The sequence below is a fragment of the Chiloscyllium plagiosum genome, unplaced genomic scaffold (assembly GCF_037043375.1).
Source record: "Chiloscyllium plagiosum isolate Xiang-an unplaced genomic scaffold, Cpla_swu_hap1 HiC_scaffold_9, whole genome shotgun sequence".
Classification (NCBI taxonomy): Eukaryota; Metazoa; Chordata; class Chondrichthyes; order Orectolobiformes; family Hemiscylliidae; genus Chiloscyllium; species Chiloscyllium plagiosum.
Genome location: NW_028270147.1, coordinates 110522938 through 110549144, shown reverse-complemented (window position 1 = coordinate 110549144; position 26207 = coordinate 110522938).

Genomic DNA, 26207 nt, shown 5'->3' with positions numbered 1-26207 from the left:
TCATATGAGCCATCAGGCCATTGTACAAGATACAGGCAAATGTGACTGCAAGGTTTCGCTTTTGTACGATTTTCCAATTCACAATTTCTATTCGATGATTGCTGCTCATGGATTCCTCTCCGGTTTATTGCCCCTTCACCTTAGCTAGCCTAATTCTCATACCCTCATAACTGTCTTAACTAGGTTGCAGACGTTAGCGCGGATGAAATGATATCAGTCCGAGCCCAGAGTGCGGTTCAACAATCGGTAACGTTTATTACTGCAGTAACGCCAGCGGAGACCAACCGAGGTTCGAATCTCGGCTGCTCTGCTGTTCCCGCGCGCAGCTTCATATTATATACTTTTAGTTGTCAGGATGTGTGGGATTTGAGGATGAATGGGATGATAGTTCCCCATCATCACTGGAGTAGGTGCGAATAGGCTGTTTCCTGCCATCCCAGGAGATTTGCAGGGCACGCACAATAGGGTGCTAATTGGTTTATGTAATATGGGTCCGGGTATGATCTGCTTGTCTCTCTCTGTGAGGGCAGGGGCTAGCACCCCCCTTTGTTCCCTTGGGGTGTTGGTGTGTATTGGTCTGTCCGTACCTGTCTGGTGGATGCCTGTCCTTTGTGTCAGAATGGCTCCGTATCGATGGGTATGTGTGTGTTTCAGTCAGTCTCTTGATGTGATTAGGAGATGGGTTTCCATATTTAATTAATTCTGGAGTTTTGGCCCATGAGTCATGGGTAATGTTGGTCTAGTGTGGATTCTATCTGTCCTCTGTCTCCTATCTCCCAGTCACGTGGGCAGACCAGCAGCTGCTGAGTTTTTGTGGGTTTTAAAGCTACGACTGCTGTTTAAAACATAAAAATGAATTCTTATCATTTCCTGATGTAGGCATAGTCCCGTGGCAAATGCGGGGCGGCTCTGATGCCCGCTTGCACAACACGAGTCACTTTTCACTCCTCAAACTGAAAGTAGAATTTAATCATATTATGGTCACTACTTCCCAGGGAAGAGTTCATTGATTCATCAGCGCTGCTGGAGGCGGGGCCACTGACGTCATGCCGCCCATCACGTGTCTTTACTCACGTGGTCAGAGCCCCGCCCCCCCCTGGTCTTGCCCATCAACATGGCGGCAATGACGCCGTGGCTTGGTACTTTAGGTTAGATTCCCTACAGAGTGGAAACAGGCCCTTCGGCCCAATAAGTCCATACCGACCCTCTGAGGAGTAACCCACCCCCCTCTGACTTTACTGCTGCACCGCTAATTCGGTAAAAAAAAGTTCAACAGACTGAAGTGAAACCGTGTCTTCAAGTTGTACTTATATTTAAAATTTATAATAATTGGAGTGCGACCAATTCCGTTGCCTTGCACGAATTCCCCCTTTTACCTCAGTAGGGAAGGGTTTTCCATACGCTCGCGTTTTTTTCGTGCGGGTGTCGGATATACCGGTTGGGGGGTTTGGGTGGGGAACCCGCCGATGCCGACTCCGGTGTTGACCCCGACAGCGGGGATTACGTTTGAGAGAAAGCTGTGGGTTTGCCGCTCGGTACAACCGGCGGCGGTGTCACTGCGCAGGCGTGGGATGATCGTCCTGTTGTCGTTGCGCAGGCGCGGTAGGGCCGGATGCGGTGTCATCGCGCAGACGTGGGATTACCGGCGTGTTGTCGATGCGCAGGCGCGGTATGGCCGGACGCGGTATCATCGCGCTGACGTGGGATTACCGGCCTGGCGTCGTGCGCAGGCGCGCCGCAGCTGGACAATGTATCGTTGCGCAGGCGCGGCATGACCGGCACGGTGCACGAGTCTTTGGATCGCGGGCAATTCAAAATGGAATGGCTCAGTCTCAGGGAGAACAGCCCTGTGAGGCTCGGAGCTCCTCTCAGAGTCAAATCTGACACCAAGATTGTCCAGACTGGCTTCACCTGCTATTGCAATGGAGACTGGATTCAAAGCAATTACTTTAATCCCTGCTCATCTCTGATTACGGAAAACAATAATGTAGGGGATGTGGGTGTCGCTGCTGGACCAGCATTATTGTTCATACCTAGTTACCTTTGAATAGGTGGTAGTGGGCTGCCTTCTTGAACCACTGCAGTATGTGTGCTGCAGGTTGACCCTCAGTGCCCTTGGGTGGAGTTCCTGGATTTTGAACCAGTGATAGTTAAGGAGTGTCAGTATATTTCTAAGTCAGGATGATGAGTGGCTTGAAGGGTGTGGGATATAGGTAAAGCAGTGTTGCTTTGGCAATCATAATTGCTTATGTAAGGTAAATGAACTCACAGTAGTGTATAATTGTTCAGCCAAGAGCTGAGTTAACAAGAATGAAAACTATGTAAAGGAAATATATAATTGCTTTTGCATTAGCTAAAATGTGTATACAAGAATGAAATATGCCTGCAAACAATGGTAGATGTTACAGACAAATAGATAAGGTGCTGTGAGGGGAGTGGGTGTAGGTTAAGCTGGATATGCTTGTACACACAGTTACAAGCATGTTTCCTGCTTCTGTAAAAGCAAAAAAAAAACACAAACAAGAGGTCAACAGGCTCAGTATGGGCAAAGTATGGAAGGAAATGTTGCTTTAGCAGCAATGAAGCAGATGGCATTGGAGGAGGATATATAACGGTGGACCACAGCAGGATGTAATGAAATGGCCAAGCAAAACTTGTAATTTGTTATGCCCAAGGCCGGATGAGGCAAGAGGTAAACAGCTGGGTTTAGAGTAGTGGGAGATGTAAACAGGGGAGGAACAATGGGAGGAGGGAAAGAGAAATGAATTGTATATAAGTTGTGTACTCGTTAAACTCGATGTGCCTATCTTATAGGTACCACTCTTGCAAGAGTATAATAAACGATACTGCTGCTTGAGATCTTGTCTCGGACTGAAATGATTGAAGTGAGTCGGTTCTATTTCCCACGAGGGGAATTTGCAGGTAGTAGTGTTCCCATATATCTGCCTTTGTTCTTTTAGATGGAAGGTTTTTTTTGAAGGAGCTGTATAATAACTGTGATAGTTGAGGAGGGAAGTGGGAGGAGGAGGGAATAAAGGTTAAATTCATTGGCTTCTTTGGTCTACAAACACATCCGTAGAATTAGGACTACATGAGAACAGCCCCTGAGCTCCAGCTGGATACCAGTGGAGAGGTATTTTAGGAAAATTGTGTGGTAGACGGAGCTGTGTGTAGATTGAAACGGAGAAAAAAACCAATTTACTTCTGTCATCATGATGGATGTGACTTGGATAAGAGTCATTTCAAAAATGTGGCAAATCGCAAACTTGATTGGAAGGATTCACGTAGAATTTGGGAAAGATGAGCACAGATTTGAGGCAACAAGATGTTATGAAAATTAGCAGGCACTGATGTTAAAGTACAGATTTGAGATGGTCCAGGGAGTCCCTTGTGGGCTCAGACCTGTAAGCCTCTCTTCGTTTGTCCCGGCAATCGTACTCTTTTGAGTCTGGAATAAAAACCTCTTCCAGACAGTTTAGTTTAATTTTAGTCTTCCCCTTTATTTACCAATAGCATCACTGTTACAACATAACACTGGTACCTATTAGCCAGGCTAGCTAAGGTTCTAAAACCTTAGGAGAGTAGCGACCAGCTCTGCCTTGAAGAGCCCTCGCAGGTTACTGTCACCAACAGGGTTCCTTTATACAAACTTTTACAAAAACACTGCATTTAATTAGATTTAAGCACTTAATTAGACAGACAACATTGGACAGGCAATAATTCGTAAGGAAGAAAAGTTAATTGACAGGTTTGTGTGTGCCTAATTGATCACTCCTACAGGCCTGGAGCCATTCATCAGGTGGGAAAAACAGATTCAGCCGAGTCAGGTGCCTGTTGGTGAGACAAGTCCCTACTATAAGGAGGCACCAGTCTAAGTGGGAGAAGTTGTAAGGTAACCTTGCATTGCTCGCATGTCAGGTATCATGTTTTACAAAATGGCTTCTTAGCGAGGAGGGCAAACTTTGACTGTAAAAAATGGCTTCCTCATAGTTTGTGTCAAAATCTCTTCAATGTTAGGGTGAGAATAATTTTTAAGCTAGGAGCAGACTTTTGCTTTTTATCTTAAGAAAAGAATAATTCTGAACCTGAGGCTGAATTGTTACTGTAAGGTTGTATTTTAAATGATTCATTTGTTTTGAATTAGACACTTTTTCTTTTCAGAGTTGTGATTCAAATTCAAATGGGACATAAGATCCGACTCGTTAGAATTGACAGTGGGGCAGTCCTGGTCTGTAAGAAGAGCAAGTAAGTTAAAGCTTCATCAAAGTTACCTTTTACAAAGTTTGCATTTCATAATCAGCGATGGTTACTCAAAATAATCATAAAGCCCCAAAATGCAATTAAATTTAAAACAACGGTTATGGGGATAAAACCGGAACAGGTTACTGATTGTGGATAATCAGCCATGGCCGTAATAAATCGTGGTGCTAGCTCGAAGGGCCGAATAGCCTATTCCTGCACCTATTCTCTGTATTGAAACCACAGCAAGTAAGCGTGCATTTGAACCAAACCACAAAGAGTTAATTTTTTATTGGCTTTGGCAATCTCAGCATTAAAATGTTCTTCACTCATTCTCTCTCTAGTGTCTTTTTGAACACCCAGGTTAGGGACTATAACAGAATAATGTTTTTCCCTTTCTGTTTGCCTGTCTTGCAAGGGTAATAAGAATCCAGTATAATTGATATGACCTGACCACTAATTACAAGGCTTTTGACATGCTTGCAGGATGATACCAAGTCGAAGATCACAATCAAACACTGTCATTAATTTCACAAGTGAACACCCGTGAATGTTATCACTCTGTGTCCTGTTTACACAGATTCATTGCTGTTAAGGCAAATGTTCTTAATTGCCTTGGTGCATCCTGTTACCACTTGGTGAGAACAGATGTTTTTATCTTCTGCACATCCTGGGTTCCCCCTTTTGTGGCCTGGCGCCTCCCTGGCTGTCTGTTTATTTTCTACTGTGCAACAAATGTGTTCTATAATTCAACATTGCATTTAGTCAAAATGTTTAAGGACAAGTTTTAAGGCTATAAACTTTCTCATTCCCTCCTTTTGTCATTTCATGGCAACTGCACAGCTTATACAAGTATAATTAATCCATTCAGTCGATGTGTATTCTCAATAATTTGAGTGCTTCCTCTTGCGAGTCATTGTCCAGAGGATCAGAGTCAGAAAGGTACTGGATTTCAGCATAGACATTCGAACGTGGAGCTACAGGGATAGACAAGGGTCGATTAACAAGATTCCTCTTTGGCTTAGGCGAAAAGCAATGTACGGTCCATTCCATGCATAAGTGGACGACACTGTATATTCCTAGGATGAGACTGGGGACTATCAGTACGTTCCACACAGCGACCAAAGCTAGCAAGTAATACTCCATCCATATGGATCGGACGATGGTGCGGCAGGTGTCTTCCCTACATCTTTACCCGTTTTGTTGATAACATCTAAGTTGTCCAAAATGTCTTCAGAGCAATCATTGATATAGGCGCAACATTGCGGGCCAATAACAGAACAAGCGCCTCCTTTAGCAAGGGGGAAATCTAGCACGAGCCAATTCTGAAGTGTTACCATCCGGGTCTCCTGTAACTCTTTGTTCACCAGCTTCAAAGCGTGGGCAGTTGAGTTGGCAAGTTTTTCGATGTCGTATGCAAGGTCACTTATCTGATCTCGGGCCATCTCAACATCCCAGCCAGGAATAAGTCCTTCCAGCAACTTGGGTCACCAGGTTTGTTGATGGAAGAAGTTGTCTAAGTCCCATTTGTTTTTCCTCTCCTTGTTGTTCCATACTGCTTCACATGTTGGGAGGCATTCTATTCATCATCTCCCTCAGGTACTTCATGGTGGAGGGTAAAAAGTGGTAAATTTTGTACGGGGGCACAACATTCGTACCAGTCATTGGGTAAATATGGGTAGCCTTTGTTTACACATCACCAATGAAGGCTAAAAGGAGTTCCAAAGGCGCACTTCTGTGAGTGAGTGATGAGTCCACTCAGGACTAGAGCTGAATCTTGTAAACAGCGGGTGCTATCAAACGTTTGGTTGTCCAAGTGTATTAGTGGATGAAGAGCAGGAGTATGACCAGTGTCTTTGATAACCTTTTTACACAGTGCTGGCTTCACTTTCCCCATGTCGTGGGTACCGGAAGTTCTTTCAACGCACCATTCTAACAGTGGAACAACGTTAACGTTGAATCCTTGACATTTGTCAGTGCACTTCACCCAGCGATGTGCTACTTCTACCGAATGGGTTTTGCCATCATAAGTGAGGGGTTGCATAAGTGTGTGAGTCCCATTTATACACTGGACATCAGAATGATGGAAGAGTGAGCAAATAACACATGGATCGAGGGTTTAGCTTGAATAAAGAAACCATTGGTAACAGATGGGAGATTGGGAGTACATAGTATTTTTGGTCTTTGTTCGTCTTTCCAGCTTGTCGTCTTAATTACAGTAGCTACTGAATATAGGAACAGAGGAATCTCAGTTATCCGAACGAGATGGGCAGGCGCTATTTCATTCGGATAATTGATTATTCGGTAAAGTGATTTCCTCTGGAGTGCGGAGTTTTCTGTGAAGTCTGTTCCCCATTCAGCAGACTCAGCAAAAGCACATTGTACGTGGGAACCTGCCTGCCCAACCCCAGCCCCGTCTTCCACCCAACTCCAACCCCGTCCGATCCCACCCAGCAGCCCCATTGCCACCCCCAACCTTGTCCGCGCCCCATCGCCCGGCCCCAATCCCACTCCCTGAACCCTGCACTTCCGTCGATCCCTACCTACCGTCCGAACCCCTGAGCACGCCCCACCCACCCCCCCACTGTGGAGCAGCTGGATTGTACACCAACAGGAAGACTGCTGCTGCCTTTGTGGGATAAGTCTCCAAATAGCGCACAACCTTTTGATCGGTTCCGCCTCTGCCCTGTACAGGGCAATGTTGGAGCGATAATCTGGGGATGGAGGGTTTGGGGTTCACCCCTGTGTATAACTCCAGGGAGAGTGTTGGGGGGGAGAGAGAGAGGGCAGGAGGTCAGTCATTTGAAGATGGTGCCTGGACTGGTCAGGACTGTCCTCGGCAGCATTTCAGTGAGCCGGGTTTGCTTTTAATCATTGTACCTGTAAACAGAAGACGTGGTCAGGGTTGAAACCGCTCTTTGACGTAATGTTTCTATCGGGACCTTAAGATCAGCTTCGGATAATCTGATTATCGGATAATTGAGGAACCTGTGTGAAGGTATTTCTGTCAGTGGTGTAGGTCGGATAGGAGAAGATGCCATCGAGAAGGCATAGGTTGTCTGTCTCATGGGAATAGGTGGCTGAGGGTTTGGTGATTTCGGTACTATCTGCTCAATATTGCAATCTGTACGGTTCATTTTGAGAGGGGAACAGACAAACATTTCAAAGTAACAGTTTTCGGTTGATGGAGTGGCTGAGGTTATGGAATTGTGCCATCCCATGATGGCTGGCATGGAAGTGTTGAGAGGATGACAATATGGTCGAGAGTGATGTTTGGATACAAAATGTGAGCAGTTGAACTGAGCTTCAGCTGGGCAGCTGCATTCATAACTTCCAATGGTATCAGTACAGGTTTCATTTATACAGTTACATTGGAGTTTAGCCAGTCTGAGATATCACAGGTGGGTCGGTTACATCTGGACGTATGTACTTGGGTTGGGTTTTCGTCGGATACCTGTATCAGTACTAACACAGGATTGTGAGGGGGATACACGCTTGCAATGTCCTTTGTCGACCCATGTTGAACATCCTTCTACTTTTACTGCAGTTTCAGTTGTCAGAAAAGCTTGATAAGGACCTTTCCAGCAAGGGCCCAATTTTTGATGATTAAAGTCTCTCAATCATACGTAGTCACCAGGGTTGACGTTTTTAAATGTTGGAACTCTTTCTTCCTTCCCTAGTACTCACTAGGCTGCTTTGACCTGTTGATGATACGACTGCAATGCTGTGGTCAGCTTAATCAGGTACATGTGCATTTCTTCTGCCATGACATGCCCATCAACAGGGTGTTGGGGAGTTAATGGTGCAGACCAGGGAGTCCTCAGGGGCTTTCCATATATCAGTTCAGCCGCCGAGAATCCCGTCTTTTTCTATGTCATGGTTTTCTCATATTAAAAAGTGCGTTTGGGAGTACTTGCAGCCAACGAAGGCCAATTTCTTCTACCAACTTGCTTAGCTGACCTTTTAAATTACATTTGGCTCTTTCTACAATTCTCGCTGCTTGGGGATGGTTGGCACAATGGAATTTCTGACTCATATTCAAACTCTTACATAGTGGCTTGGTTAGCTCCGCACAGAAGTGGGAGCCGTTATCGGAAAACACCGTTAATGGTATTCCAAATCTGGGTATGATTTCCCTTAACAGAATTTTACAAGTAGTTGTTGCTGTCAGTCAGTACAGGGATAAACTCCAACCCTTTATTAAATACATTAATTACCACTCAGCAATACTTATAACAATGGCATCTAGGTGACTGTCTAAAATCTCACTGGATAGTGTCAGAAGGTGCACTTGGCAAGGGCATTTCACCTGGGGACACTTCACTCCTTTCCTGAGATTAATATTTTGACAAATTTGGCAATTTGAAGCTGCTTGTTTTGCTTTTTCTTGCAGGTGGGGATTCCACCAAGTTTGGAGAATTCTGTCCACCATTCCCTCCTTCTCCACATGTGTATGTGTATGAACACAATCAACTAGAATAGGCAGAAGTGAATCAGGCAGACATGTCTATTCTACCAGCGCAACCCAAAGCTTATTGTAGCTATTTACATAACAACCGTGGTTCATCCATTTTTGTTTTCCCTAATCAGAGGCGTCCCCCAATGGATCCGAATTTTTTCTTGGTCAGGCATTTTTCTCGGTGTCAGAAGAGGAAATAGAGAGACTCCCTTTGGTTTCCGATTCGTCAGTTGAGTAACCATGTCTTTGCTCAAAAACTGGTTTCTCAGCAGCTGTGTCAGCGGCATTGTTGCTTTTAGTGACATTGGCAGCATCAGAGGAGTGAGCCGAACATTTGATGATTGCCAATTGAAAGGGAAGTTGACTGGCACTGAGGAGATTAGCAACACAGGCAGCATTGAGGATTGGGGTTCCTGATGAGGTAAGGAAGCTGTGCTGCTGCCAGAGTTCATCATGGGCACATCCAAAGGGAATCAGTATAGATATGAGCTGACTTTCCTTCAGCAAGTATGCAGGCACAAGTGAGAACAAGGAGTTCAGCTTGCTGGGCGGAGCAGGGTGGATCGACGGAATAAGCTTCTGTTGTATGGGACAAAGTGACAATTGCATATCCTGACATGTGTTTGCCCTCTGGAGATATAGAAGAAGAACCATCGAATGTAGCGTGGTTAATGTTACAGCAGTATTTAAAGGGGAGAAGTGGATTCTGAAGTAATGAAATCTCATAGCAACTTAGATGAGCCGCAGTTAGGTGTTGAGTATGTTTAGAAGTAAGCAAGGATACCACGGAATGCAAGGTACAGACTCCTACATTTTGATGTAAAGTTATATAAGAGGCAACCAATACCATAGGATGGATAGTGGGGAGAATCTGGGTGCAGGAAGGCATACCCTGAGCAAACAGGGTCAATCTTAGTGGAGTAATAGGCAACAGGGCACCAAGAGGAGTCATGTTGCTAGATAAGAACCGCTGTAGCTTAGGTGTCAAGGATAGAAAAGGGTTTGTGCAATAAAAGGGCAAACCTGCTGAGGTCCCTGGGGAGGGTGGCCAAGAGGTTGCCAGCTGCTTCCACTCCAGCGATCAACCGGGAGCTGCTTTGGGAAAGGGCAGTTCTTGGACCAATGTCCAGGTTGATTACGGTTGAAACAAATGTGTGATTGTTGGGGAACTCGAGGGGCTGTGGGAGGCAGAGAAGACTAGTGAGAGGATGCATAGGGAGTAAAGGACATTGTGGACTGTTGGGGAGGATACAGAGGAGGACCCCAACATCCATTGGGATGTTGTGAATCCACGGTACCAGTAGAATGCCACAGACTGTCTGTAATTACTAATTAGGAGGCAGGGTTGGAATTGCCAGCCTGTTCGTTGGCCTAATCCTTCTCATCGGAATTTTAAATTGTATTAGTTTGAATTCAACTTGCACTTCTGGTTGTTTTAAAGTTGAACTGAAATACTTTTTTTGAAAAACTAGCAAGGTTTCGGTTCTTTCAGCAGGGCATCAATTCCTTTCACCATCTGGTTTAAAAGCAGCAGTTAGATTTGATCAAAATCAGTGGCCATAAGTTCACTTATCAGTGCAATTGTAGCACTCCTAACACACCGGGACAAATGATTCATTGGGGGACGTGTATGGCCCTTGGCACGTTGATCCTCAGAGTGGGGTGGGGAGTTCAGGCGATGTTTTGTTTTATGCAGTGTGTTCGCCTTGGCCTTACTGTGGGTGAGTTTTGAAGGGGGACCCGGAGGAAGTCGGCTGACAGGACGGGAGGCGTAAAATATTTCCTCCTCAGAATCAGTGTCCCATTCCTCATCCACAGAGGGATCAGGATTCTTTAGTAACGGGTCTTTGGGAGAGGTGGGGTATAAGGAACTGTCTTTGTCGTCAGTCTGGTCCTGCGCGGCTACAGCTGCAGTCTGTTGTTTATTCACCGGTTTCCCTTTTCTTTGGGGCCCCTGACATTTCAGCAAGGGTTCTGAATCTTTACTTTGTTTTATTTTCTCCCGAGCCAATTCCAGTTCTGCTTCTAAATCATGTGCTTCACATTTGCATTTTAGTTCTGTCCAATCTAGTTCGGATCCTTCCTCATTTAATGGACTAATTCCCCTTTTAATACAATTTTGTCTCCATGATGATTGCATGGCTTTTTCCCATTTTTCCCTATCTACCTTTTTCCACGCTGATATGGCTTCTTTCTGTTTACTTCCCTTTTTTCCCCAAATCCCTTGTTCACTTTTAATGTGCACCCATATTTATCCTATTTATTTTAAATCTTCACAGAATTACTGATCTACAGGGTCTCCAACCCCACAAAACACAGGGGCCTCTAACCCCACAAGATTCTGTTTTTAGTACCTATTTAAACGATCTCATTTAGGGTTCCGTCCGGGTACCGTGAGAATGAAATGGGGGAAGCAGCACACAAAGGTGCAGACCGAGAGCAATCGAGGTATAATCTTACCTCGTGGACCCATTGGTCTCGAGTCCGACCCTTAGGTGAAGCTCCTCTTTTCCAGTTTCATTCAAACGTATCCCTTGTTGGAACCCTGCTTGCAGTGCCAAATTGGTAAAGTACAGATTTGAGATTGCCCAGGGAATCCCTTGTGAACTCAACCTGTAACCCTCTCGGTTCATCCTGGAGATCGTACTTTTGGAAGTCTGGAATAAAACAAAAACCTCTTCCAGACAGTTTAGTTTAATTTTAGTCATCCCCTTAATTTACTAATAGCATCACTGTTACAACATAACACTGACACCTATAAGCCAGGCTGACTGGATTCTAAAAACCCAGGAGAGTAGGATATCGCTCTTCCTTCAAGAGCCCTGGCTGGTTACTCTGTTGTACTATCACAAACAGGCAACCGTTATACGAACGTTTACATATGCTGTACTGTCAAGAATATGCTTTCTTTAGACAAAAAGTTAACAAAAGCACTGCTTGTTCTGAATGAGATAGATAACAGTGAAGGACAATAATTCGGGAGAGAAGTTAATTGATACCAAGTTATTAATTTCACAAAGGGACAGCTGTGAATGTTATCACTTGGTGTCCTCTTCATGCAGATTCACTGATGCTCAGGAAAATGTTCTTAATTGCCTTACCCTCCTGCCTCTCTATTTTCTGGTGGACAGCAAATGTGTTCTATAATTCAACATTACATTTTAGTCTAAAAGTTTCAGGACAAGTTTTAAGGCTATAGACTTTCTCAAACAAAACTTAAGAGAGCTTGCCCAAGTCTGGTAAGGAGGATGGATTGGCAAACTTGAATAAAGACAAGAATGAAGGAAGCATTAACGGACTGATGTGTTCAGAGAGAAGGCATCCAAGGCAGCACTGGAGACAGACACCAATATTAACGCTGATGTGTCTGTGTGTTCTTCCAGTACACAAAGGGAGGACTTTTCACTAAATATCCACAAGAACTCTTCAACTCCTCTGTTGGATTTACTGAACAGGGAAAAGGACCAACTCAAGGCTCAATTTAAAGTATCATTCCTCGAGCCTCAATCTGAGGAAATTCATGAGGAGCACATGGACATTAAAGCAGAGGAACCCAAGGACAATCGTGAGGATACTGAAGACTTTAAAGGAATGATCTGAAGAGCAGTGATTCAAAGGCCAATTCTTTGGTTGATATGATACTATCTTCCTTTGTCAAGGCCACTTTTGAACAATTGCAAGAAATCACAAAGTCTGTAGCTGAGAAGGTTTGGCTTACTAATCAATGATTACAGTTCAAATTGGATGTTGAATCCTGGCCCAGGTCACCTTCCAAGGATCTAGAGGAGGAACACAAGACTGATATCCCATTGGACACATTTGAAAGAGATGATCGTGATGATGATAAGGAAGAAGTATTATCTTCAGATCTTTGTCCTCTCTCTGTAAGTACCATGTTTTAACATACTTATAGGATTATCATTATTTCCCACACAATATGTCAAAATACAACTCCACTTTTTTCAGGTTGCACATGTTGCAGGTCATCATTTTTAGAAATAATCCTGAGTGTTCCTCTTTACCGAGGACCCTTTACCAAAAGACTGTTGTGAGGAATATCTTGATAAATTGTTAAATATTCTGATGACTGCATTGAATTCTGTTTATCATTTTGCCCCTTCCCTAAAAGTCCAAACCACTTTATCCTCCACTGTTTGTACTCTCCCATTATTAATTTATCATCATCATCATCATCATCCTGTTATTCATTAAATCCCATCTGTCACAACTTTGCCCACTCTGAGAATCTATATTTTCTGTTTCTATTTACATAATATATGGTGTCTCTTCCAGTCACTAATTTTTTTGAATTCTTCTGTATCATCTCTGTCTTTCCATTGGTTGATAATACACTACATGATTATTAATCATCTTCTTCAAACTCTCCAGAATCTTATCTTCCACAGGTCACTCCATAATTTTCAGATGAAGAAAGCCTTAAAGGTTGCACTTTTGAGTCTGAATTTGTAATGTGTTGAGGTTCCCAAAATTGACCAAAATATTCTAAGATCTTATGCAACTTAATGTGGCTTAAATTGTTTGTGTGCAGTTGGAAGAGCCAGGTTTCTTTTAATAGCCATATCTGTCACTTCAAAAGGCCTGTATGTTTGAATACTTTGTAGCATTTTTCTCTGGCCTGATTAGGATCTTAGAATTTCAGGTGTAATTCCTTTTCTTATCCACTCAATGTGTTACTTCATCTCACTCTTAACTTCAGTTCCTGAAGTTAAGATGAACTCATCTGTTAAACTGAGAATGATTTGACCTTTCTGAAATGCTGGTCCGCTGTATGAATCCACATCAGTCCCAATGTTTATGGTGAGACTTCCCACAGCGCTGATCTTGAGTTATCTACCTACAGTCTATTATAAAGGCGGAACATTTTTGGAATTTGCCTGAGCAGAGACCTCTTAGAAGATGCTGTTGGCAAAGTGCTGAACCATGTAGTGCAGTGAATCGTTAAGTGAATAATTAATCATTTCTCAGTCTAGGTCTGAGGTAAAGTAAAATGTCAAACCTTCTCACAGTCTGGGAGTATTAGATATTCCCTTAGAGTTGTTTAGAATATGCTTTTGGATCTCACTGATATTGTTCACTTCAATTATAATTACATTTTCAAGCATTCCGAAGATTTTTGTTGAATAGAACATGCTTTGCGTTTCATCCAATTTTACATCATTCAGAATGGGGGAAAGAGTCCAAAGGCCCAAGAGTCAAAGGCTTCACTGAGCAGTTTTGGGCAAGGATAATGGATTGTGGGTTGTTTTGTCTGTGAATTTAGGGTGTGTGCAACAACTGCCATTTCTCCTGTGCTTTTATCCACAGATCTTCATTTCTAATGAGGTTATGAAGTTGTTTAGATTCGACAAAGAGCAATATCAGAAAACAGACTGGCAGAAGGTGAAGACATTTGACAGGAGAAAACGTGAACGGGTGGACCATATTTTGGTAAGTGCTTCAGTTTAGCAACTGTTCAGTTTTATATTGTACCACTGCATCACGATTGTGAACACTGCGTCCTACATCTGAATTTTCTATTATTTCAAATGACAAAGGCTTTATTTTCAACTTTCTGGTTGAATTGAAAACTTGTCCTCACTGCAGTAATTTGCTGAAAATCAAGGCCTACTATTCCTTAGTTGCCACAAAAGTTTAAAAAAATTCAGAAGTACATTGATTTCAGTGCAGTTGTCAAAATAGTGTCATGTGTACTTTTTTAAATCCCAATGTTTGATTTCACTTTCTCTTCATGTTTCTTTCAGTCGTGTGGTGAATTTGTGAAGAAGACCGAAGCTGAACTCAGTAAAGATCTTGATGTTGCCAGCTCAACCTCCACCAAACCGCCGATTAAAACTCTGTACTCCACTGCGACTGAGAAGCTGAAGATTAAACTGCTGTCTCAGCGGAAGTAATTTCAGTAATGGATATTAATTGTGTGACCTTACGAAGGGATGCCTCTTGTATTTCTCTTTTATACCTGAGTGGGACCCCTTTTGTCCAAATTATTTGTTGATTAAATGGTTCTTTAGTGAAGGAGAGCAGTACATTTGCAGAGAGTTTACAGCAGGGAAAGGTGCCTTTTGGCCCAACAGACTTCATCAAATCTAAATGATGTTTTGTCCTTCAACTGATCTCATGACTTAAATGGGGAATGGTGTCTCTTCAGTTAGGTGATTCAAATCAACCAAACCAATTGTCATATAATCACTCCTTCCATACCCAAAGGATATGTGGGTCAAATAGTAACATGTCTTGCACTGATTTATTTCAAGATTCCTTTATTCAGTCATATGCTTAAGCTATTCAATCCAATTTTCTTGTGTTCCCCTTGGATCTGTGGTTATGCATAAGGAAACTTCCTCATGTCCCCTTAAACAATGTGTGATTCAACATAACAGTTGTGTTGAATCAATAATTGTAACCCAACTCTGCTCCTTGGGCAGATAACTAATCCAAGGATTCCAGCTTAGCCTTTAACTTCATGTTCAAGTTCTAAATCTTTCAGTGAGCAATGGAAAATAACAAAGAACAATGTCAATCATTTATTGTCTCTCCAGGCTCTGCTTCTGTTGCCACTGAGTACTCCCTTAAGTTCGATGAGTCAGTGACTGAAGATGAGATTGAAGAGAAATCCTTCCATTCCCTTCTGCCATCAGAGAGCCATCGCTGCTTTAATATGGGGAAGAAACGCAGCCAGCAGGATGGTTCTGATGAGGACATACTGCAGGATCAATTGGCTTCAATAGCTGCAAAAGTGAGTTCTCCCATGGGTTAGCCAACGGTGAGTGGTGGTGCCAGTTAGTGGGATCTCAGTGCTTGGAATAGTTGCTCCACTGCATGTTCTAGGTATCTTGCCATGAGATTCAGATGTAGAGGATGAGGAGCAAATGGGGCAATGAGTGTAAGGCAAGTGTTGGGCAGGGGCTGTTTTTTTTAAAAGATAAGTACCACTTACTAACAATGTTACCAGAGTTTATAAATCTTGAAGAGGAATAAATCTTTTGCATTGTTAATCTTTGTGATCAAGTTACCATGTAGTGAAGACAGAGATTAATATTTACGGGGATTCCTTGCTCACCTCGTCAGGTAAACACAAGCTAAATTTGACTGCAAAGTATGTCCCTGAATTTACAAGTTTCTACTGTCCATTAAAGGTGGGGGTAATAAGATGTCAAAGACAAGTGGAGCTTGCAGAGGAATTTGATTTGAACAAGAGACATTTGTGCAGATAATAAGAGATATTCTAATTGGAAGGATATGGTTGGTGATATTCTGCATGGATCTATGTTGGTGCCCTATCTATTCACTATTCATAATGAAAGGAAAGCCACATTCAAAATTTGGGGCCTCTCTACAGATTAGCAGCGATCTCGAGTGTCGGTAGATGGAAGCATAAAATCAGAAAGCAAACTTGATAGATTAAGTAAATGAAAAATCTACAGATGAGTTTGTGTCGGCAAGTGAGAGGTTGGATTAAAATAGGATATTTCTTGATTGTGAAAATTGAGAGACAGTGGAGTTCAAAGAAACTTGAAGGGTGTGATCCAGCTGTATACAGTTCATGAAAATGTCACAAACAGGCTCAGAAAAGTGATCAAGGGGCCAGTGGACTGTTGACATTTATGTCCAAAGAAGACTAGAAAACAAAGGATTAGAAGTCATGCTTCAGCAGTTCAAAACCTGGTCAGTCCAAGCCGTCAGGGCTGGGCACCATGGCTTAAGAAGAGTATCACTCTTGGTGGAAGTGCAATGTAGACTTACTGAAGTGATACTTGGGCTCCGAGGCTTAATTTAAAAAGAGAGATTGAATAGATAAAATGTGAGAGTCAGAACATTGAGGTGTGATATTGTGGAACACTTTTGCACATGGAAATGGATGAAGTTTGAAACTCCCTTCCACAAACAGTGGTTGATGTGAAATCAGTTACAAATTTTAAATCCGAGCTTGGTAGATTTTTAACCAAAATGCTGAAGGATTATGGGACAAAGGCAGGGATTTGTCATGATGTTGAAGATTACCATGATTTGGGTGAATGGTGGAATAGGCCCAAGAAGCTAAATAGCCTCCTCCTGGTTAATGTTGATGTAACCATGACACCCTTATTCTCTGTATGTGCAACTCCTATTCTGTTTTTGGTTTTTTTATCGGCAGCAATTTGGTAACTGGAGTCCTGACCAGAAAATTATCAGTATGAGGGACTTTGCCGGTCTTAATGTGTTTTACAGATGATGAAATAAGACAGTCAGCATTTACTTATCCTGATAAATATTGGGATAGTTTGATGGGATCACTTGTGATGCAGCATGATTGGCATGTCTCATGATACTCCAGCTACTTTTAATTGTTGTTGTCTGCAGTCAGTCCTGAGTTTTCGTGGATTATGGAGCAAGTTTTGCTTGGGTCAGGGGAAGCAGATCACCTCAGTCTGTACTGTTTGTTCTCCTGTCTTTCACTATTCAGCATGATTTGAGCATGCCCTTCTCAGGAGGTCAAGACAGTTTCTCTAAATTCACCATGGCGATGGTGCGACAATACATGGAGGGGGAGGAGATGCGTGCACAGCACCAGGTGTCACTCATCAAACTGCGAGAACAAGCCTTGAAGGAATAGACCAAACACAGCTGGCCTGGTTGGAGCACCAGAAAAAGTGAGTAGCTGACCTATGCAGTGATGTTAAGCTGAATAACCTTTCAAAAATGCAATGTAAGAATGTGCAGATACTTCTAGTTATACTTTCCGGAGAAGGGGGAAAGCTGTTGTCTTTTCTCATTGCAGTGAGGCTGTGTTGCAGAATCTAGATATTCACATCATCTTTCTCCTTATCACTGTTTGGAATGAGTAGAATGAATGCATTTTTGACATTTTTTTTGAATTTTTAAGTTTGTTCTTTGAATTTGGGATGTTTCCGTTAATGCTGGTATTTATTTACTATCCCTCATCCTCGAAATGGTCATGGTGGTGAGCTGCCTTGAGCTACTGCAGTCTGCTTGGTCAATATAAACATATCAACTTGCAAGTGCTGTTAGGTTTGGAGTTCAGGGCTCTGGAACAGATTGATGCAAGACTGTATTTTGTACACTACAGGACTCATAACGGCACACAAACCAACAGCCACGCTCAGACAACAACTCACCAGAACGAAGGACCCGATACCCAACATGAGCAAAACTAATGTAGTGTACAAAATACCATGCAAGGACTGCACAAAACACTATATAGGACAAACAGGAAGACAGCTAACAATCCGCATACATGAACATCAACTAGCCACGAAACGACACAACCAGCTATCCTTAGTAGCCACACACGCAGACAACAAGCAACATGAATTCGACTGGGACAACACTACTATCATAGGGCAAGCCAGACAGAGAACAGCCAGGGAATTCCTAGAGGCATGGCATTCATCCACAAACTCCATCAACAAACACATCGACCTGGACCCAATATACCAACCACTACAGCGGATAGCTGAAACTGACAACCGGAAGCGGCAGGGACAGACCACAATGAACACCGGAGGAAACATCAAAGAAGCGCTTCGCAGGAGGCTCCCAAGCACTGATGATGTCGCCTAGCCAGGGGACGAAACGTTTGCAACAAAAACTTCCAGCTCGGCGAACAGATTTAAACAAATTATTTCAATGGATTTCTTCGCCGCTGTTAAGGCCAGTATTGTTGTCCATCCTTCATTGCACTTGGGAAGGTGATAGTGAGCCATTTCCTCAAACATCTGCAGTTCACCTGCTACAGGTACAACCACAATGCTGACAGGAAAGGAGTACCTGGGATTTTGATCCGATAGCAGTGAAGGAATGGTATATTGCTCAGTCAGGATGTTGTGTGGCATGGAGAGGAACTTACAAGTAATGGTGTTACCATGTTATCTATTGTCTGTGTCCTTTTAGGTGGTAGAGGTCAGAGGCTTTGAAGATGCTGTTGAAGGAATTGAGTGAGTTCCTGCAGTGCATCATGTAGTGCACATAGCTCTCACTGTTTATTGGTGAAGGACGTGAATGTATAGATTGGTGAATGTGATGCTGATCAAGCAGGTTGCTACATTCTATTTGATGTTATGTTTCTAGGGCATGTATTGGGAAGACAGGAAGTGAGTTACTTAGTGAAGAACTTTCAGCTTCTGACCTGGTTTTGTTGACACAGTATTGTATAGCTGATCAGGTTCAGTTTCAGGTCGAGGTCAATGTGTTAATTGTGAGGGAAGCAGTGATGATAACACCACTTCATATCAAAAGGATTGCAAGAGATGGTCAATGCTTGGTAGGTATGGTGTGCATGCCATCCATGCTGCCATAATACTGTAGTCACATATGCCATACTATTTGTGGGCAGAAGATTTCCTTCTTCAAAGTCCCTCCATGAATTAGTTGGGTTTTTATGGCTGCTCAACATCTTTGTGGACACTTTTACTGACACCAACCTTTTATTTCCAGATTTTCTTTTAAAATACCCTTATTAATTTTGTGAGCATAAGCAATATCTTGTTGAAAGAAATTTTCTCCAAATTGAGTATGACAAGCATGGAGGGGCATTAAAGTTATAAAATATTAAGAGGAATTTGCTGTTTAATAAAATCTTAAAACCCTGATCATTCTCTTTCTGGTTTAGTTGCTAATTCAGCAGTGGTGAAACTGTGTGATCTACTTGGGCAGATTTATCCAAGTTTGTCTGTAAATTCCAGCATCATTATAACATGTGTCGGGAGCTGTGGTTTACTAAAGAAGTTGAATCTCTTGTCAAGAGGAAGAAAAGGCTTATGTTGAGACGTGAAGCTCAGTTAGGGAGCTTGAGAGTTACAAGTTAGTGAGGAAAGACCTGAAGAGAGAGCTACGAAGAGCCAGGAGGAAACATGAAAAATCACTGGCAGATAGGATCAAGGAAAACCATACAGCTTTCTATAAGTATATCAGGAAGAAAAGAATGACGAGAAAGATCAGGGCCAATCAAGGATAGTTGTGGGATGTTGTGCATGGAGTCCGAGGAGATGGGGAAGCACTAAATGAATATTGTTAGTATTCACACCAGAAAAAGATAGTGTTGTCGAGGAGAATACTGCGATGCAGGCTATTAGACTAGACGGGATTGAGGCAGGAGATTGCAGAACCTTGAGATTTGATCTTTATGTTGTCATTGTCTACAGAAATAGTGCCAGAAGACTGGAGGATAACAAATGTTGTCCCCTTGTTCAAGAAGGGGAGTAAAATCAACTCTGGTATTATAAATGACTGAGCCTTATTCGGTTGTTTTAAAACAAGTTGCTTTTCAAAGTTCAATTCTTAACTTCAGCTCACAGTTCCAAACCAAAACTGAGAAAAATATAGTGATGGTCTCAACAAGTTGCTGATTTTTGTTGGCAGAGGTTTTACCAATCTCGCAGTGTCAGGCAGTGTCACGCAGACTTGGAATGTTACGTTATTTGCTGTTGGACCCACTACAGATTTGCCAGATTCTGTATTCACTCAACCGAGGCACACTTTCCAACTTTATTCTTGATGAAGGGCTTTTGCCCGAAACGTCGATTTCGAAGCTCCTTGGATGCTGCCTGAACTGCTGTGCTCTTCCAGCACCACTAATCCAGAAACACATTCCAACTTGCCCAGTAGCAAGAGCTAATGTGCAGTTCTCGAAAGCGGAAATCTGCTATTCATCATCTTTCTCTTCTGCAAAGTACTTGGCTGCTGAGGACAGTTTTTCAGGTTTGAGAACTCAGGTTAACTCACCACAGACCAGGAAGCAACCTCCTGAAGTAAAATCAGAAATGCTCACTCAAAGTTAGGCATCAGTTGTCGAAAAAGAATGTGAGTAACTCTTTCATGATGATTTTCCACCTGGAGTACTTGACTGTTTGAGTTTGTGTTAACAAAACATTTTGTCGAAGAAAAACACAAAGTTTTCATCAAGAACAAGCATTATAAGTTGTAAAAGTTGCACAGTGCCACCTGGAAACTGTGCAACTTAGAACTTAATGGGTTATGGAGTTGTGTGCCCTGACTTCATTTTTGTCTGTACTCTGTCGTCAAAATAAATTTATTGACGATGTAAAGACGGGTTTGGTTGGTCTCCAACATGGTAATACATTGCATCCAATTTCATCACAGACTGAAATCAGGCATCTTTAAGAAGCCAACAAGGCTGCTCACAGGGAGAGGCAGCTGATTCTGAAACAGCAGGAGGAGATTCAACATATGCTCCAGACCACCATCAAAATTCAGGAGAAACTCAAATCCGCTGGGGAGAGCAAGTTGGTTAGTATCCCACCATTTGCAAACTCCTGAACTGTTCAATGCAAGGTTACTATTAAAGTAAGGAATTACTTACTCAGCAGCATGAATGATGGGTGATCACTTTCAATCCAAGCTTGCTATCAGCCAGGTTTCTGGTCTATATTATCATTGCAATATAAATAAAACTTTTAATATTTTACAGAAAAGATGTAAGAATGGTTTGTCTGCCACTGAGAAACATCAACTTAAGCCTCGGTACTTTTATTAAGTTGATAATATGTTTGCATGTTCCCTTATGTAGAGTCCAAATCTCTGCAACCTAAAGCTGTATATGCAGGAATACCTGCTGCTGCCGAGAATACCATCCTCTGTATTCATCGCTATCGTGTTTTATTCTGCATTCTGTAGAAGTGACAGCACAAGAAATGGAGCTTTCAGCCCAATGTATCTGTGCTTCTGTTCTTTCACTCCCTGTAATCTGGCTCCTACCTGTTATCAGCATATCCTACAAAGGTGTCAAAACATTTTTGCACTTGATCATGTGCATAGGAATGGGACTAGGTTGTTGAGCCACTCATCTGTTTGCACTTACTTCTATTATAATTGATCTACATCTCCCTCCCTTAATCAGTTTCCCTGAATAAACATTCCCAACAATCAAAAAAATCAGTCTCACTTTTGAAATTTTCAATTAATTAAAGCTCAATTAATTCAAAACTAATGAAACGCTCTGCCTGCCTGAAAGGAAATGATGTTGCTTAGTTGCAGCAACCAGTCTTTGAATCTCATCTGTGTTTCACTGCAACTAATTCCAGAGCTGTTTCCTTTTAGGAACAAACTTAACTTTCCATGCGTCCATCTTGGTATCTTCTCAGGTTCCAACTCGACAGGACCAGCGGGATGCAGAACAACCAGAAGTGGAGAATGTTTCCAAAGTGAGCCCCACTTCCAGTCCCCTACAAACAGATACGGAGGTGTGGAGTCCCTCCCCTGTTTCGATTTCAGGCAGTGAGACCAGCAGCATCATGCAAAAACTGAAGAAGATGCACAGTCATATGGATGAAAAGTAATATCTCTTATGGCTCCTTATAAGGCATATTGCTGTGAAAGGCTGGCAAGCCAACCAGCTCATTTGTCAGCTGGTGATGTGACAGAGAGGATGAGAAAGAGAGAGACAGAGTGGCTCTGAACAGAGATAAATAGAAGAAGTCCATTTAACTGTGTTTTTCAAAGGCAGTGTGTTTGCTGCATATGGTGTTTCTAATTATCCCCCCTGAGGTGTTGTCATGTTTGACCCTGCAAGCGGGGCAGCAAAACATCAATATGGCCTCACTGCTACTGCTCTCCAAGTGGTGGAGCTTTTTTCTTACCCTCATCTTCTTTACTTACACCCATTGCCCTGGTGCAACAGTCTCAGAATGGGATTGCAATGTGAAAACTTTCACTGGTGCAAAGCTTGCTTTGTCTTTCAGTGGAGTGTGTTGGGAAACTGGAGGTACATGCAATGTTGCAGGAATTGTTTTTCCTGGTGGAATTATCAGCTTGACATCATTGTGTAAGCTTTTTTATCCTATGAAGGCAATTGCGTACACTACAGAGGATGTAAACAGGTCTTATGAGGGCAGTACCATGGCTCAATGGCGAGCCCTGCTGCCTCACAATGCCAGGAACCCGGGTTCGATTCTACCTTCAGGCAACGGTGTAGAGTTTACACATTCTCCCAATGTCTGCATGGGTTTCCTTCCACAGTCCATAAATATGCATGTCAGGTGGATTGGCCATGCTAAATTGCCCATAGTGCCTAGCGATATGCAGGCTAGGTGAATTAGCCATGGGAAATGCAGAGTTACACTGATAGCGTAGGGGAGTGAGTCTGGGTGGGTTGCTGTTCGAAGGGTCATTATGGACTCAATGGGCTAAATGGCCTGTTTCCACACTGAGGGATTCTATGATTTGTTCCAATAGCGGAGTCAAAAACTAGAGAGCGTAAGTAAGAAAGGAAAAATTTAAAAGTTACCTCGGGGGCAATTTTTTCACACATGTATGGAATGAGCTGCCAGAGTTGGTAGTAAAGGCAGCAATAATGACAACATTAAACAAACATCAGATGGGTTTGTAAGCTCTGGATGGACTGTTGGGAAGGCAGTGCTTGAGATTCTCCCACTATCTTAGTCAGAAAGAGAAATGGAGCTGGGGTTGGCTTTGATGAGCTTTGTTGCCATTTGAAGTTAATGAATCCTCAAGTTGTGTTGAGGTAGAGGTGTAGGGAAGTTGGCTAGAAATGTTTGATGGAATATTTGGAATTTCTCCTTAATAATGTGAGGTTTTCTTGAGTATCTAAAGATAAAGCAATTTTGGGGTGATACTCAGCTGTTTTGTTTTTCTTGTTTTGCTCCTTTTTTTGTAAACATTGATCTCCTGTCACCACTACTTCTCTGTCTTTACGTCTCATCACTGGGCTTCTCTCAGTGTCTGTTGGGGAGCGAGAGGCAGCAACTGTGATAAACTAGGATAAAAATCCCCCACCATGGCAAAAAAAGCACATAATTCTTTATACTTTGCAAAACACTGTACTGTAAATAGGAAATGATATTGAGCTAAATGCAAGAAGGTATAGCATCTGACTTGTCTCAAACCTCTTACTAAACTTTGAGGACCAGGCTATCAGAATTTTGTTTGCTCGCTTCCTTTGAGATCACAGTTCACTAATGTCCCAGTACCAATCCCTGGGCCGGGCCAGGTTACCAATTGCAGTGGGGTGGGGAAATATATGACAGATTGAAGTTTTTTTGAAGATCAACATTGCAGATTGAAGTTGACTGTTTTGACTAATATTGCGTCAGCAAACTTGGAGGAAATCCTTTTGAATGTGTTGATTAACTGCACTGAGCCTATTTACATGCAGTAGTGCTGCAATGTTCTAGGATGTGTGAGGTGTACAAGGAGACCTTGCCCTGAATTTTGTTTGTGTTGTGAAACTATAACCCAAACAGTGTTGAATTTAAAAAGTAAGAATTATACATTTTGAGCTGCAGGTTAATGTCCGATTTTAGAAATGAATATCGGCAGCTAGCTGACACTTCCTTTCTCTCTCCCCAGTCCTGCTTGCATGTCTATCAGGTTCCTCACTAAACGGGAGCAGAAACTGATGCATCGGCGACAGCATGCAGAGGAGCTGCTGGAGTGGAAGCGGCGGCTCGATGCTGAGGAAGCTGCGATCCAACAAATGGAAAAACAGGCTCTGGCTGCTTGGGACAGGGAGCTCAAGCCAAACATGGCAAAGGGAGAGGCAAGCGAGAAGATTCCCGAATCGAAAGGTAATGTTAGCCTCTGTTTCTTGTTTGATTGTTTTCTCTTCCAGGCAGTAATGCATTTACTGTGGTTCTGACTACTTTCAATTGCACTTTGGTATCGCTGATTGTCATGGCACATGTGAGGTGATGTATTGATGTGTAAATGTCATCAGTCTCGATTAATGCAGAAGAAGCAAGGTGTAAACCTGGCCTTTTACTTTGCCTGTCTCATTCATTCAATGAAATCACATTTCCTAAGCATCTACCGTGATCCATTTAATCAGCATAGCTCAGATGTTGGAATTATCATCTTTCTCAATGGTACCTTGACACAATAGCTCAGTATAATTTCCCACTCACCCTCTCAGGGAGGCTGAAGTTTCAGATTTTAATTCCTTTCACTGCTGGTGGTTGTATATCACTTGCAGAGTTGAGAAGCAGCAAAAGTTGTAATCAGTGAGAGAGCTTGGATGTTGTTTACACAAGGCTATGTGGCCACTTTGTTTACATGGAAAAATCTAATTTTCTTTGCAATATTGATAATTAATTTCATTCCTCACCCTTAGCAGCAGAATGTAACTGCAGTACTGCGCAGAATGTTGTATCGGAGTATTTTGACAATGAGCAGTTATGTCTGATAGAATCTGAATTAGCTCAAGGTGCTTTTCATCAGTGACCTGTGCAAACTTAACTTTCTCTGGTTAACTGTTTCTAACCTACTCTCCTTATGATATTGTTACATGCATCTGAAATAAAGAATACATTGAAAGGAGGACGGACATGTAAGACAGACATACTGAATTGTGCATCTTACTTTAAGCACTGTTAACCTATTGCAGTATAAATGTTCTAAGTATTGGTATTTTCTCTAGACACAGCCAGTGAGGAAGAATGTCCTGCGCCACTTTGCTCCCAGCCCCACAGTGACAGTTCAATTCCTGAGGAGGTTAGATGTTCACCTGCTCAGACTCTGGAATCACCATCAGCAGCCCTTCGGATGACCACCAGTCCTGACCATCGTATTTTCATAGATGATGTTTATTCCCAGGATTTTGTCGCAACACACAGGAAAATGGTAAAAAGATGTTTTGCATTGTTTTTTCTACAAAAACTATTTCTAATGAGTAAAGAATATCATATAAGGCTGCAGTGAATAGAAAATCATTGGCTTCGCTCAAAATCAGTCCTAGGGAAACAAGAAGTGGAGAGAATGGGAAACAGTATGGAGAGGGGGTGGGAGATCTGAGGGAATGGGAGTTCTGAGAATGAATGGAAAATATAGGTGTTGGGGGAAAGGGAATTTTGAGGAGAATGGGAAACAGGAGTGGCAGAGAATGGGAATTCTGAGGGGGAATGAGAAATGTAATGTGGGAAAGAATAGGAATTTTGTGAAGGCATGTGAAATATGTGCGGGCTCCGTGGATTAGCAATGGGAAATCCATCTGGAGGGGAGGGGGCTCTGGGTGGGCTGGTCCTCGGAGGGTTGATGTGGACTTAAAAGGCCAAATGACCTGCTTCTGCACTTTATGAAATCTCTGATTATCTGTCTTTGCCCCACCTCCGTTCTTCCACTGCAGGAGCCTCATCAATGTCTGTCTTACTTCCAGACTTGACGATTGTATTATACTACTTGTTCTATTCCAGAAAGCCGGTTGGTGAAGGATAATACCAGAACCAGTCTTTGCACCATTTAAATTAATTTACATGATTATACATTGCAGGCAAGCTATTTGTATTCCTTTAATTAAATCTTTAAGAATTTCAATTTTAATTGCTCCATTACTGGAAAAGCCTTCAGTTACTAAGACAGTGACCACTTTAATTCTGTCCCTGAACTTTACTTCTGTCTATGTCACTTTCCTCCTTCAAGACACTCGAACTGTATGACAGATTTCACATCTGTCCTTGGATCTCTTTGAGGCTCAGTATCATGTTTTATTCTATTTCTGTGAAGCTACTTGGTTTGTTTTATC